The following is a 16,732-nucleotide window of genomic DNA, read 5'->3' as shown; positions in this document are numbered from 1 at the left end:
CAGCTAACCGGGCAGCTAACCGGGCAGCTAACCGGCAGCGTAACGTGAGTCGGAGGAGTAGCTGATTGGCTGTCAACATTGTAAACAGTCCGGAGCGGCTGCCATCTTGTCTCTCGAGAGACAAGATGTGGTGAAAAACGAAGGGGGAAATGAAGGAAAGGGGGCAAGGTAGACCCCTCCTGACCCCCTAGGATTGATGAGGGGGATATTATAGAGCCACGCGGGGCAAAAAAAAAAAAATCGATTTTTTTTCGCCGTAGAGACGCGTCTTGGTACGCGAACCGGGCAGCTAACCGGGCAGCTAACCAGGCAGCTAACCGGCAGCTAACCGGGCAGCTATATCTGTAACAGCGCTCCGGGTAGCGCTCCGGTTCGCGAACTTTTCGCGTATCGGAACTTTGCGAAGCGGAGCTGATTGGCTCTCCGGTGTCTGTCAACATTCTAAACAGTCCAGAGCGGTAGGGATTGTTTGTTTGATGTGCCTTTGCAAGGCCTCAAGATATGTGCATGTGTGGATTTTGTCTAATTAAGGTTAAAAAAATATATATATCTGTAAGCGTGCTCCGGCGCGCTTACGTTACGGGTTTGGTTTGCGCTGCAGAGGCGACGCGTCATGAGGCGTCTCACGTGGCTACGTGATACGTCACGTAATAAAGAGTATATTTTACAGCTACAGATATTAGCTTTTAAAAAACCAATGAAATTCAATGAAAAAACCACAGGTTATAGACTATATATAGTTAGGAATTAGCATTTACAAAACCTTGAAAATTCACTGAAAAAACCATAGGTTATAGACCATATATAGTTAGGAATTAGCATTTACAAAACCTTATTTTACTCGCACAAAACCATTGAAATTCCATATATAGTTAGTTGCACTAACTATATATCGCGCACCCGCAATCCACTGCTGATGATGTCACATATTACATCATTCATGACATGGTCAGTGACATCACTGATGACATCACTGATGACATCTCAAATGACATCACTGATGACATCACTGATGACAACATCCAGTGACTGTATGTTTCTGTAAAGTTAAAATATGTCTTATATTTTGAAGAATGAGTGGATGTATAAGTGTCTGGATGAAGGATTTAGTAGGTGCATGACTGACTGATTGAGTGAGTGATTAAATGTGTCTCACTGAGTGCATGGGTTAGTGACTAAACTGTTTTAATTTGTGCATCATTATATCTGTTGTTCTACAAACTGCTGCATATGTTGATCAGTAGCTATATGAGTAACTGTATGGGTTGATTGGTTGTCCAAGTATTTGTATGGGAAACTGAGTGTGTGTGTATGGGTGGCTGGAAGGTGTGTGACTCTGTACATAGATGTGTGAGTAGTTGATTCACTATATGTATAGATTCAAAAGTGCATGTGCAAACAGCTGTATGGGCGGTTGACTGTGCATGAGTGTATTAGTGAGTGAATGGATATCTCAGTGCTACATGTCAAAATAAGTACATATGTAAAACACAGTACATGTGAGAGTTGACATCTATAAATAACTGTGCATAAGAGCCAGTGAATGTGTGAGTGGCTGTATGGATCATTGTGAACATGTATCAGAGATTGTATAAGAGAGTAAAGTAAATATGTGTTAGTATATGTTTGAATAAGTAAGGTGTGTATAACTGTATAGTTGAGAAAATGGAGGTGTGATTGATTTTTGGCATAACTGACTAGGTGTGTGAGTAACTCCATGGATGAGTGACAGTCTGTGACTGTCTGTTTACACTGATTGTATCTAAGGTTATATTAGAGTCTGAAGAGGTTCATGGTATTATCACATGAATGATATCATCAGTGATGTTATCAGTCATGTCAAATGAGATGTTTTCAGTGATGTCATCAGTGATGTCATTTGAGATGTCATCAGTGATGTCATCAGTGATGTCACTGACCATGTCATGAATGATGTAATATGTGACATCATCAGCAGTGGATTGCGGGTGCGCGATATATAGTTAGTGCAACTAACTATATATGGAATTTCAATGGTTTTGTGCGAGTAAAATAAGGTTTTGTAAATGCTAATTCCTAACTATATATGGTCTATAACCTATGGTTTTTTCAGTGAATTTTCAAGGTTTTGTAAATGCTAATTCCTAACTATATATAGTCTATAACCTGTGGTTTTTTCATTGAATATATATATATATATACACATTCACTGAAAAAACCATAGGTTTGACACACATTATAGTTAGGAATTAGCATTTAAAAAACCTTGCAAATTCATTAGAAAAACCATAGGTTTCACACACATCATAGTTAGCTGGACATTTCACTCATACAAAACCTTTGAAATGAAGACACACAATCACTGGATGATGTCATCAGTAATGTCATTTGAGATGTCATGAGTGATGTCATGAGTGATGTCACTGACCATGTCATCAGTGATGTAATATGTGACGTCATCAGCAGTGCATTGCGGGCGCGCGAGTTATAGTTAGCTGAACTAACTATAAAAGGGGAATTTCAAAGGTTTTGTATGAGTGAAATGTCCAGCTAACTATAACATGTGTGAAACCTATGGTTTATTAAATAAATTTGCAAGGTTTTTTAAATGCTAATTCCTAACTAGAACGTGTGTGAAACCTATGGGTTTTTCAGTGAATTTGCAAGGTTTTTTAAATGCTAATTCCTAACTATAACGAGTGAGAAACCTATGGTTTTGTCAGTGAATTTTAAAGGTTTTGTAAATGATAATTATTAAATGTATTAATTATGCTATTTTTTTTAATACTTATTTCTTACATTTTTATTATAATTATTTATATGTATTTTATTTTTTAAATTATATTTCATATTCTTATTGTAAAATAATAACAAAACTAAATAGTAAAATATTTTTTTGATTACTTATTTGTTTTCCAATATATTAAAATTGAATTCTATATAATTACTTTTTCATTGTTTTTTTTTTGGTAATTGTACCGTACGCGTACGGTAACGGAATTACATCAAATTTGGCAGAGAGATAGAGTTCAGTTTGCAGATTGTGCTTTTTGTTAAATGGTATAAATCCGTTCAGTTCTTTCTGAGAAAACCCCTATAGACTATGCATGTAGTGTTCTATGCACCGGGAAACTTGTCTTTTAGATCTTCAATTCCCCAATCTGTATTTTTACACTTCCAGTAAACACTATCACTCTTCTGTTTCAGTATTGTACTAACCATATAGCACTATGTGTTTATCTATACACTGTTCTAAAAGAATCCATTCACTACATTAAAACTTCTAATCAGCAGATCTACAATATGTGGTACATCCCCAGAGATATGCTAGTTATTGTGTACTGTGAAATGACCTCCTTCTGGCGCAGGGCTTTATAATGTGATGCACCTTCCAGATGTGTCACATAGTAAATACTATGCACCATTGCACATCTTTTGCACCAAAAAAGGAGAGAACTCTGGGTAGTGTTGGAGTTTAGATGGAAAGCAGCTCTTGTTAGAGCACTCTCAACACCAGCTACACACTAGATCTGCTCACCTCAAAAGTCTGTTTTTCTATCAAAGTCTTTAAGCATAGGATTAGCAAAGTATCATCCACGCCGAGATAGAAAAATACATTGTCTTTTGCCATTTCTACAGCAAAGTCTTTAAGCATAGGACTAGCACAGTGCTGTCCTAGCCGAGCTGTAAAATAACAAAAGCTATTTATCACTCCAGGCACAGTATTTCAGCTTTGAAATGGTGTAATACCAACTCAAGCCAACCTGAAATGAGTAAAAGCAACCCCTGACACACTGCTTTCCAACTAAACTCGAGAACTACCCAAAGTTCTCTCCTTTTTTGCAAAATGTATACATCTTTTGCACCACCAGTGCATCACAAAAGTGACGCAACATCTCTGTTAAAAGAGGCACAAGGGGGTTGTAAATCCACCCGAAACACATAGAAATTCATCCAAGCATTTACACCAGCAGTGCAAATTGAAGCATAGAGTTGTAACATATTTCTGTGCATGTTACATTCAAGTGCTTCGGAGGTACTACAGTATACTATAGGTAATTTGCTTATAGATGTATGCTGTAGCACTTCCTTATAGTTCTGCACTTTCACATTTTCCATACACTAGTAATGTATTCATTTATGAACTACACATTAATTCTGAGAAACTTTTATACACTAACATAGAATTATAGTTGTTTCTTTGACCAGTGAAGTAGTTCTAAAAAGAACAGTTTTTTTGTGTTTTTAGATTTCTGTTTTTTTTGTGTTTTGTCAACAAGTTTTTTTAAACCAAACAAAGTGGAACTGGAACCCAAAAAGTGTCCAACAGGAACAAAAGAATGAAAAAAAAAAAAGAACTAATGTCGAGGACACCAATGCTCGTGCAAACTGCGTCTTATCAGGTCGATAGACTGTTCCCCATAACACAAAAGTTTATCGCAATAAATGCATACAATTTTAACTTCACCAAAGTCAGGATCATTTTGTGGGTATGGACTGCTTGCTGAAAATGCTGCTGCAGCAGTTGATGTGCTTGGTGCAGTAGCAGGTTAGTTGTCCTGCAACCTCCGCCTTGTAGCTCGAGCAAAGTTGTTGGGGTGCAAGTTCTTCACGTGTCACACCATATTTGCTGTGTCAAAGGAGTATTTTTTAGATGGCTCACCCCTTGAAAGAGTTGTTTGACAAATTTTACAGGTTACCTTTGGAGCATTAACCTTTTTTTGCCCTTCTGGAAAAGTAAAAAACTTCCAAATTAGAGCTTCTTTCCTCTTCTTTGGAGGTTCTTCAGGAATTAAATCACCGTCTGAAGAATGGCTGGAAGATGAGTCCATTGCTGTTATTATGGTGATCTTCCTTCTATTTCACAAGATTCTCAGAAGAGACGCTTCTTCTTAGAAAGTCAAAGTAGAATGATTAAAATGGGACGGAACTTTGAACAGATGCAATAGGAAGTGTTATGAACCAATCAAATCTCTTCTTTTAAAGTCACATGGCTTTGCGTACGCTTATGGTGTGCTTACGGTGCTCTTACGATACGAGTACGTATGACGTTCTACCGCGATTTGTGTAATTGTTTTTAAAAGTAATATACGATTGTTAAAAGTGTAAAAAAACTATTTTCACAATAATCCCAGATAATGTCTTCCCTTAATATGTACATTAAATACATAAATATATGTTTTTAAACAACTAGAAACATTGGCGCCTTTCGCGTACAGGACGCCGTACATGACATCACACGGAAGCTTTGATGTGATGCGTAACATCAAATCAGAGCACAGGGCGAGCTAATGAGAATGATTAGAAGTAGTCACTCATTGAAGATACGATTCTGGGCCTGCCTCTGCGCACATGATAACCCTACCCAGTCTCTCTCTGTTGTTAATTGTTGGTGCATACACTCACACTTGCACATGCGCGGTGCACACCCACCCACACTCCCCAGATGGCAGCACCTAGCATACTTGCTATCACAAAGCCTGGAAGCCAATACATTAGCCAATAGGAGGTCTCCCAGGGCCATCATTCTTGTGGAGCGCGAAAACGCTACCAATGACGGCCCTGGGCTTGGTTTGGTGAGCCCCCGTGCTTCCCATATAATGCGGGCACTGACGTGAGCACGCTCTCTTTTGCCTGCCTGTGCTGCGGTGACAGACAGACTGTTGTCGTCGATTTTACTACGAACTGTTTGCTCGAGCAGATGAGGACTTGTGACACTCCAAGTGATATCACTGCTGTGGTCGTCCAGCCATACCACCATAGGAGCGGAGGCGACAACGCCCGTGCAAGCCCACCCCAGGCCCAGCCAAAGTCCCAGCCTTTGAAGACAAGACAAAAGACGACAGAAGCAAAGGTAAGCGAAGCCGTCACAACATCAGCCTCCGCTGTACATTTTACCTGCATGAAAGTATTTTTTTTTACTGCGTCACGTGGCCCTTCCAGCTCTGTTTTGGTTTATTTGTGCTTCATCCTATATGGCCGGGATACCCGTCACCCCCTCCCAACACAATCCCCAAGGATGGGAAGACGGACACAGTTCTTGAACTTTTGGAAGGCGGGAGGGAGTTACCCTCCCGGCCGTATTTATTAAAATATGAAACAAAATTAAAACATTAAAATAACAGTTTCATATCATGTACAATTTCATTTACACATTACGATGTTTATTGGCTAACCTTAACACATCTCTAATACAAAGGTTATCCTAGCCGATTCTAAAACATCCTGTAAATGCATATTCTCAAAATTCAAATTGTACATCCTAACATTACGGGCCAACGGCAAGGTCGTAACCGGTGTCAGATCCCTAATACCAGAACTCCCCCCTCACTTGTGAGGGGCGGGCGCACAGAGGACTGTACCTCTGTGCCAACTTCCAATTTCCCTTGTCTTTAGCGGGGGCCCCATATTTACTCGACGCCATCTTAGTGGTCGTCCGAGGACTCGTGTGAGGTGTCTAGAAGGTAGCGTAGACCCACCCCACACTGCTTACCACATCCACCGTCGTGGATGTCCTGGCCCCGGGAAATTCCCAGGAGGGGCCCGTAGCCCCTCCTCTCCTGGGAGGGGCCTATGACCGCCTTCCCTTTCGGCGGCCCCATCCTTAGAGGGTACCGCCTCCCCGTGTGAGGGGCCAATGGCCGCCTCCCCCCGGGCGCTCCCATCCATAATGGGTGGCGCCCCACCTCTAGGGATCTTCCAATTACTGCTCACCGATCATGACCTTACCGCCCGACCAAAAATAAATACGTCATTTTGAACCTAATGAGAAGGAGTAAACAGTTATACTGGGTATTTCGGAGTATAAACCTTTATCTACACAAATAACACCTCTTTTAACTTAGCTGCGATACTTCGCCTAAGAACATGCTGAGAGCGACCATTTTAATGACATAAGAACAATCCCGACTTTATTAGAAAACAACCTGTAAAAGAGATAATATCACCGTTAATCGACTTTATTGCAATACTAATCGTTGCCATAAGGGGCTGGTGGGTGGGTCAAAATTGGCTCCTTGTTCCGTCTAGGGCTCACGTGCAACGAGGAGGTGCAGCTTCCAAGCACAGGAACAAGAGGATGCTTCCTTGGATTGTTGCTCCTTTTATTCTTCCTCGGGAGGGCGTGTACCCTCCTCCGATCTGCCTACGGGGCGTGGCCAACGGTGTAGGTGTCTAGGACAACCCCTCTTGGGCGGGAAAAGGCGCGTCCCCGGCTAGCCCGCTTCGGGCATACCAGCCGAGACACGCCTCCCGCCCAAAATGGTTTCCCGGGGGGGGGTCAGGGCACCCAACCATACGTTCGGGGGGACCGAGTGGTCGCCCTTTCCATATGGCCGGGATACCCGTCACCCCCTCCCAACACAATCCCCAAGGATGGGAAGACGGACACAGTTCTTGAACTTTTGGAAGGCGGGAGGGAGTTACCCTCCCGGCCGTATTTATTAAAATATGAAACAAAATTAAAACATTAAAATAACAGTTCCATATCATGTACAATTTCATTTACACATTACGATGTTTATTGGCTAACCTTAACACATCTCTAATACAAAGGTTCTCCTAGCCGATTCTAAAACATCCTGTAAATGCATATTCTCAAAATTCAGATTGTACATCCTAACATTACGGGCCAACGGCAAGGTCGTAACCGGTGTCAGATCCCTAATACCAGAACTCCCCCCTCACTTGTGAGGGGCGGGCGCACAGAGGACTGTACCTCTGTGCCAACTTCCAATTTCCCTTGTCTTTAGCGGGGGCCCCATATTTACTCGACCCCATCTTAGTGGTCGTCCGAGGACTCGTGTGAGGTGTCTAGAAGGTAGCGTAGACCCCCCTCCCACCCCACACAGCTTACCACATCCGCCGTCGCGGATGTCCTGGCCCCGGGAAATTCCCAGGAGGGGCCCGTAGCCCCTCCTCCCCTGGGAGGGGCCTATGACCGCCTTCCCTTTCGGCGGCCCCATCCTTAGAGGGTACCGCCTCCCCGTGTGAGGGGCCAATGGCCGCCTCCCCCCGGGCGCTCCCATCCATAATGGGTGGCGCCCCACCTCTAGGGATCTTCCAATTACTGCTCACCGATCATGACCTTACCGCCACAGGCCGGATAGTTGACCGGCTATCCGGACCCCCCCAAACTCCTACTAAAGGTCATGGCTACACAAACTCTTTAACCAGGCTATGAAGTCTCCTATGAGTAAGACATTCCCCTCCCGAGACAAATGGACCCCATCTTCAAGATACATATGGTCCCCCCGAATACATCCATGTGGTATACAATGCAACTGGCCTGAACGAAGCAACCTACTAAGTTTGTTATTAACTTTCTTTACTGACTGATTCAAAGCTGACACAGAGAGGGCCCCCCGCCACACCTTCCGTGGAATCATGTGCGACCATGCAATTGTGCACCCCGGAACCCTTCTCGCCACCCAACTCACTGTGGATAAAATCAACTCGAGAAGTACTCGTCGACCAATGGTCACCAAATCATTGCCCCCAAGATGCACTATGATTACAGACGGCGGTGACCTCGTCCGCCCTAACAGTCCCTCCATAAAACTTTGAAACTGGTCAATACAGAGCCCGCCCCTTCCGTGGAAGGTCACCCTGTACCCGTATTCCCCAGCCACGTGAATCATGTCACCTGCTTTGAATACGTCCGCGGCACGCCTCACGTATGAGTGGCCAATGACCCACACCACTCTTTCCTCAGCCGGTAATCTCTGACCGCTGGTCCCCAGGTGTCGGGTCAACTGCACAGTCCGCCCCGCAAAGCCTGCTCGCGAAACTGTAAACCAAACAGAAAACAAGAAGCGTGAGTGCAAGACATTGGCTTCACAACATGTGCAACCGCACATACCTTTTATAACAATTCGAGGACCAACGCCCCAACTGTTTCACCTTTTCAACACTCAGACCCCTGGCTGTAGCCTCAGTAGCAGCCCCTATCCGGAAGGAATGGGTCCCAAAATCGCTCGGGTTCAAGCCCGCTGCCGCGATTGCCATTGTTAACACCCGTTGAAACTGAAACCTAGTCAGTGGGGTGGCGTCGTTGTGTCTCAGCAAGCTCCCCCCCCCATGATGCCGCCCTCTGCGCTAGGTATTCCTCCACGCATTTTACCGGGCACATGGGAGACCCTGGAATGCGCTGCACTACCACACTGTCCCCGATCGCTCCCTGATCGGTTTTGGACCTGGCTATTGTGACTACCATCGTATCACCCTTAATTTGAATGTGTTCTCGACACAGACCTCCCCCCGTATCCTGCTTGTTCCTCGCTACCAGCTCGCTTACCCGCATAGCCCCATGGAATGCTAATGCAAAAGCGGCCCGGAACAGCACTGTCTCCGCCTGCGATGAACATGTCGCAGGGAGTACGGACATTATCAGGGACAGACTTGCGAGCCCTATCGGGCGCCTCTCATCCACTCTACGACCCTCAAGGCGTTGCCACCCACGCAGAGTCTTCCTTACGAGAAAGGACGATGTGGGGTCCTGGATGCCATGAGCCTGTGCCATGAAGGCAATGGCGGCCCGGTGCGTATTGGCTGTTGCCACTGATCGGCCTGCCTGATGTAAAGATACCAGAAATTTCAGGACATACTCCTCCTTCCCCCAATGCTCCCCCCCAGCTGCACCCAAAAATGACCAATAGGAACGGAACGCCCCTTCGTATGCCTTCCTTGTCCTGGGTGCTAGACTCTCTCCCACGAGGTTTTGTAATCCGGGGCACCGAGAGACCAGAGAGCTTCGGGAAATGGTGCCGCCACCAAGTCCGCTGAGGGCAGATAACCCCGGAAGGCCTGCATGTGGGAACGAGAGAGTGCATCAGCCGCCTGGTTCAGTACCCCAGGCACGTGTCTTGCCCTAAAGAGGACGTTTAGTCTCATACACAGCAGGACAATTTCTTTCAGAAATCTCAAAATCCATTTGCAGCGTGCTGCCTGATTATTGATACATTCAACCACGGTCAAATTATCAGACCAGAACACCACTGTGCGATCACGAAACCCCTCTGGCCATGTTTTCAAGGCCACTAGGATGGGGAACAGCTCAAGAAACCCAATGTTACCTGTGAGCCCACTGTCGTGCCACCACGCCGGCCATGTTCGTGCCGACCATTGGTTACCAAAGATGGCGCCAAAACCCACACTCCCTGCCGAGTCGGTTCACAACCCCAGCTCCTCGGAGGAAGCTGGTGGCTTGTTCCACACGACGCGACCGTTGAAATCCGCCAGAAATGCCAACCATATGCGCATGTCCTGGCGAACCTCTGCTGACAGTCTTGTGCGGTGGTGTCCTTCCCTGAGGCCAACCATGGCTTGTGCGATAGAGCGGGAAAAGGGGCGAGCCAGCGGTATCACTCTGAGTTAAGCTGACCCACAGCTTGTTGCAACTGATGTAGAGTTACTTTTTTCTCGCCGATGCATATTTTGAGCGATGCCTTAAATTTGATTACCTTCTCCCTGGGCAAACGGAAGCACCCCTCCACAGAGTCGAGCTCAATTCCCAGAAACTCGAGTGAAGTAGATGGCCCCACTGTCTTGCCTGGTGCCAGTGGCACGCCAAATTGTCTCATGAGATTACAAAATTCCGTCAAAGCCTGTGCACATTCCGTGCCCCCGGTTGCCCCCAGAAACAGAAAATCATCAAGGTAATGCATAACCTGCGTAAAGCCCGTGGCTCTTGTGAACGCCCATTGCAAAAAACTACTGAACTTCTCAAAATACGCACAAGAGATGGAGCAACCCATTGGCATACATTTATCCATGTAGTAGCGTCCCTGAAACACAAAACCTAATAAACGCTGATCCTGTGGGTGTACCGGGAGCAACCGGAACGCTGACTCGATATCAGATTTAGCCATCAGCGCTCCGGGCCCCAGGCGATTCAACATGGCGACGGCCTCATCAAAGGATGCATACCGCACCGAACAGACTCCTGGGTCGACCGCATCGTTCACCGAAAGCCCCTTAGGAGCGGACAAATTATGGATCAACCTAAACTCACCTGGGTCCTTCTTGGGGACTACTCCCAACGGTGAACAAACAAAGTTAATAACTGGCGGGTTCTCGTATGGTCCCGCAACCCGACCTCGGGCCACCACCTTTGCAACCTTTGCCTGTACTACCGCCGTATTTTGTTGAACCGATAGTTGGTTCTTACACTGTGCTTCACCCCGAAAATCACCCGCCGGGATGCAGAAACCATATGAAAAACCGGCTCGCAACACCCCGGCGGAGACATGATCAGGGTATTCATTCAGCCAAGGGATCATTGCCATGATGTCAACGGGAGTAGGTAGCGGTGCCCCCCGGCAGATATTAGACCTGTTTGGCCCCTCCTCTACCCCCTGTATCACCATTCTTGGCTCTGCACGAACTCTCGGGGTGTGAAGACTGTCCGCACCCTGCACACTCATGCCTGAACTTGCATGTCCCTTGTGGCCTAGTGCACCTGCCCCTGTTAAAGCTCCAACAGACCCCTTTCCTAACCGAGTTTCCATTACTCTTTGTGTGTTGATCATTGTTGGCGCCCGCTCGAAAGGGCGCCGCCGAATAATGGCGGGAAGGCTCCGCCCCGTTCCCGCTAAACAAAGACGACTTTGTCGTGTTCGGCATAACCTGTTTCTGCCAGGAAATGGAGTCGAAACAATCCCACGTCCGGGATGAGTCGTGCTCCTTGGCCTTACGAAATTTGTTATCATAACCCATCCATTGATTACCTCCATACGTTTCATAAAATTCCATTATACGTGTCTGGTAACAAGCCAATTCCTGCAGTACTTCGGGCCTACGTTCCCCCATGATTGCAGTGAACATTCCAAACGCCCTGGCCCAATTAGCGATCGTCTCATCTACTCTGAAACCCGCCATTTTTGCACGCCATACACTCGGATGCAAGAGCTCCTTCTGATTTTTAACGTGCTCTATCTCATAGTGATCAGTCAACAGCGAAAACATGTTCACATATTTATCGGCCCAGATCATTTCTTTTGTGGCCATCGGGATATGTTGAACCACCTTTTCCCTCCTTGAGGGTAACGATCCCTCCCCGGCCATTGGCAACGGCTTCTTACCCGAATCAGTAGCTGAACTTGATGTTGCTGCTGTTCCAACTCCCGGCGCCGGTTGTTCCGAGGGAACCTGAGGGGAAACAAGAGGGAGATTCGCCTTCGCAGCATCTCTCGATTGCCGCAACTGCTTCATTATTAACCTGGCCTCCTCGGCCGTGTCTGCCAGTGCACGGCACCCTCGTTGTTCTTGCCTAACCACGCCGCCAACTGGGCGGCCAGCTCGGGAGGCATATCCCCCTCGTTAACGGGTGTAACTACCACCGGGATCGGCTGTCCTGCGTTCGGGATCGGGACTGGAGTCTCCACTGGACTGACCGGGCTCGCCGGAGGTGACTCGGGGACCGGGGCCTCCCCCCCTGTCGCCCTATTCCTGGCCCTCTTACCTCTCCCGGCAGGGACTACTCCCGGCAATGCTGGTCCGATGACTTTCTTCGGTCTGTCCGTACCATTCATTGCCGCCATCTGTTTCTTCATGTTTGCCATGTCTTTCACCAGCATGCGAAGCATTTGTTCGGTCCCAACCTTCTTTCCGACCCTTTTTCCAGGCATTGTTCACGGATATTCGACTCAAGATCCTGGATCCAAAGATTCGGAATCACTGAAAAAAGAAACACAAAAATTACAAGTTCTCAAAATTGGCTCCTTATTCCGTCTAGGGCTCACGTGCAACGAGGAGGTGCAGCTTCCAAGCACAGGAACAAGAGGATGCTTCCTTGGATTGTTGCTCCTTTTATTCTTCCTCGGGAGGGCGTGTACCCTCCTCCGATCCGCCTATGGGGCGTGGCCAACGGTGTAGGTGTCTAGGACAACCCCTCTTGGGCAGGAAAAGGCGCGCCCCGGCTACGCCGCTTCGGGCATACCAGCCGAGACACGCCTCCCGCCCAAAATGGTTTCCCGGGGGGGTCAGGGCACCCAACCATACGTTCGGGGGGACCGAGTGGTCGCCCCTTTCCATTTGCTCCCTCCTAATCCTCCCGTGACTTTTACTATTTATTACTACCTCACGTGGCCTTCTCAGGCCTCTATTCTTATTGATCGTACTTGGATGATCCTATTATTTAAATCCTTCTGCGTCATGGGGCGCTGCTAGGCCTCTCTTTAATAAATTATGCGTGCATGAATTTCTATGTCGTATTTTTTAAGTGTGTCACATGCTTTCATGTGTGTTCTTAGAAAATTTACGTGCTTGATGGTATTTTTTTCTACGTCATGTGGCCCTTCCAGCTCTGTTTGGCTATATTTTTTGTGGGGTACATGCTTTGTGCTTCATCGTATTTGCTCCCTCCTAATTCTCCCATGACTTTTAATATTTATTACTGCCCCACATTGCCTTCCCAGGCCTCTATTCTTATTGATCGTATTTGGATGATCGTAATATTTATTTCCTTCTGCGTCACGGTGCCCTTCTAGGCCTTTCTTTAATAAATTATGCATGCATGAATTTCTGGGTCGTATTTTTGAAGTGTGTCACGTGCTTTCGTCTGCGTTCTTATACATTTTATGTGCTTGATGGTATTTTTTTCTGCGTCACGTGTCCCTCCCAGCTCTGTTTTGCTTTATTTTTGTGGGGTACATGCTTTGTGGTTCATCGTATTTGCTCCCTCCTAATTCTCCCATGACTTTTAATATTTATTACTGCCCCACGTGGCCTTCCCAGGCCTCTATTCTTATTGATCGTACTTGTATGATCCTAATATTTAATTCCTTCTGCGTCACGGGGCCCTCCTAAGCCTTTCTTTAATAAATTATGCGTACATGAATTTCTGGGTCATATTTTTGAAGTGTATCACGTGCTTTCGTGTCTGTTCTTATAAATTTTACGTGCTTGATGGTATTTTTTTTTTGCGTCACGTGGCCCTCCCAGCTCTGTTTTGCTTTGTTTTTGTTGGGTACATGCTTTGTGGTTCATCGTATTTGCTCCCGCCTAATTCTCCCATGAATTTTAACATTTATTACTGCCTCACATGGCCTTCCCAGGCCTGTTTTCTTATATATTGTGCTTTCATGAATATATATGTTGCATTTTTGTGCTATGCCACATGCTTTGTGTTTCAATGTACGTACTCTCTCCTAATCATCATAATTGCTCCCTTTTAATCTTCCGCTGACTTTTAATATTTCTTGCTTCCTCACGTGACCTCTAGTTGTTTTTTATGTGGCCCAGTTGGCCTACGAATGTTTTGTCTCCTCAGACTAGCATAGTTTTAATTGATGATAATGTCTGGATTTGTATCCTTGGCACTACGGTGTTGTACTGGTCTTTATTTGGCTTAGGTTCCATAACCATTTTTCCCTCTATCGTACATCTTTTAATGACATGCTTTCGCCAAAATAGATGTTTTGGACACTTCACCACTTCATGATCAGTCTTTGAGTGCAATTGCTTCCTTTTTTGAAAGTGTAATGGTAATTGTTTGTCCATGATTAAAATGTTAGTCTTGATAGTTATGTATACTATGTATACCAGGGCTGCTCATGTAAATGCTACTAATGGGCCTGCAGTAGTAATTGTGCCATCCACACAAGTAACCCTAAATATAAAAGTCAAGCATGTCACTGCAGTGCCTGAACGCCCTTTCTTAAACTGCCATGTTTTCAAACTGCATCCATTTGACAGACCTTACCCGTGTCTTTTTACGGACTGTACTCTGTATCCCTCGCTTAAACTTTGTGAGCGTATTGAGCTGTGAAGACGGGGTGACAGTTCTTTTACTAATTGTATATTCACACACCTTTATAGTCATTTATGTCTTTATTCTTGAATGTGAGCATGTAAAATTTGTTCTTTACATCTATAATGCTTTCTTTTAATGTTTTTCCCGTTCATCTTCATTTTCCATAGAAATGGATGCCACTAAGTACCAAGAGCTTTCAGATTATATAAGCCGTAATGTGTATACTGATGGTTTCAGTAAATTCCAGAAGCATGGATTGCGTAGACTATCTAAAAAAATTCTCTGTTGACGGTAATATCATTTTTTCAGTATTGGCACATAATTACAATGTCTAGACTAATGATGTTCTATTGGCTGGTGTAATTCTCTTTTATATAGGTGAAAAGTTAATAGGTTGAAAAACAGTACGTGATTATGTCTTTCTCCACACTACATATTTTACAAACTACATTAATGTAAGAAAGGTATTTCTGATGAACTTTTTGTGTTTGAGAAAGGTTTGTGGTAGGTTGTTAAACTAATTTCTTCTTTAAGAAATGTTACTTTTTCAAAACTTTTCAAAATTAATTTGCAGGAAGCATGACGAGTGATAATTCACCAGCACCTGTTCCATCTTCAGGACCTGTTCCATCTTCAGGACCTGTTCCATCTTCAGGACCTGTATCAGGTACACTATTTTGTTTACTGAGGCCTACAATTAGTCCTGTCCCTCACTTTCTCTCCACTTCCTCAAGACAAGCGCCAAGAACCCTTCAGGTGTTAGTCGCGCTATATAAAAAAAATTTCATAGCATACCACTATGTAATCCATCAGCAGCATTTAGTCAATCTATATTCCTGAGAAAAGTTTAAAATGTGTAGAAGAAACCAGTAAAAGGCAATTGGAAGCAATAGTGTGCAGCTTTAAAATATACAACAGTCTTTTTGGTCACGTAAAACGGACCAATGGATAGTTGATAAACTTAGCTTCTACTACATGTAAATTGTATATACTATGGCCAATAGCGTATGATGTACATGTTGGTTCCTCTTTAGAAGGTTATGTCCTTTCATATATTTTTATAGGTAATCAATGCCTTCCTCTTAAAAATATGTTTCTCAAGACCAAGGGCTAGATGTAGGTAAATAGGATTTACCGATTCTAAAATACAGAATTTTACTGATTCAGTATTTTAGAATCGGTAAATCCTATGTAGCTAATAATTCAGTAAAAATTACCGAATCGTTAAGATACTGTATTTACCGAATCGGTATTTACCGATTCGGTAATTGCCATTCATTCCTATAGGCCTGGAGGCCCATAGGAATGAATGTCAATTACCAAATCGGTAATTACCGATTCGGTAAAATAGGAAAAGAGTCAAGGGTGGCAAGGTGGCACTTTAACACCCTGTTGCACCCCTGAATAGTGCTTGTGTGCACATGTGGCACACAAAAATGCCCTATGGGCATGTATGTCTGCCACATGGCACAGGTGTAAATGCACAGATTTGCATTTACAGAGGTATTAGTTATTTACCACCAACTAATAGTTGGTGGTAAATAACGAATCCCTAAAGCACAGAAGCACTCTTTAAAGTGCTTCCTACATGTCATTTACGATTCTGTAAATACCGAATCGGTAAATGATGATTCGGTAAATACCGAATCGGTAAATACCAATTCACCGAATCTGTAAATTGGCCCCATACATAACAAAAGCCTATTACCGGTCAGTAACAGCTGAATTCGTTATTTTCGGCCGTTACCGACCGGTAATAGCCGTCTTACATCTGGCCCCAAATGTATGTATATTTTTATTCCTAATACAGTTACTTATCTTTAAGTAATTTCTCATCAATGTGTGTACTGAAATTCTCTGCTCTGAAACCTATGATTGCTTTAACATTCAGGTTCGACTTTTGCTCAACATATACATTTGTTATTATGTTTTCAGTTTGCAGAATGCTACCCAACTCAGCAGCCAGTTGCCACATTCTTACTAATGTAATACTTCTGGGGA

The 16,732-nt window shown here is 44.7% G+C and overlaps 1 protein-coding gene across 2 annotated transcripts in view; it reads right to left on the bottom strand.

The window, feature by feature from the left end:
• The window catches only part of LOC147747102 (vitamin D3 hydroxylase-associated protein-like), a 382,698-nt gene that overhangs the window by 340,951 nt on the left and 25,015 nt on the right, over window positions 1–16,732 (bottom strand). The gene's annotated exons all lie outside the window — the stretch shown is intronic.

The sequence above is a fragment of the Lissotriton vulgaris genome, chromosome 1_1, assembly GCF_964263255.1.
Source record: "Lissotriton vulgaris chromosome 1_1, aLisVul1.2, whole genome shotgun sequence".
Classification (NCBI taxonomy): domain Eukaryota; kingdom Metazoa; phylum Chordata; class Amphibia; order Caudata; family Salamandridae; genus Lissotriton; species Lissotriton vulgaris.
Note: the sequence above shows the minus strand (reverse complement) of the source record. Positions and strands in the feature narration are given on the sequence as shown.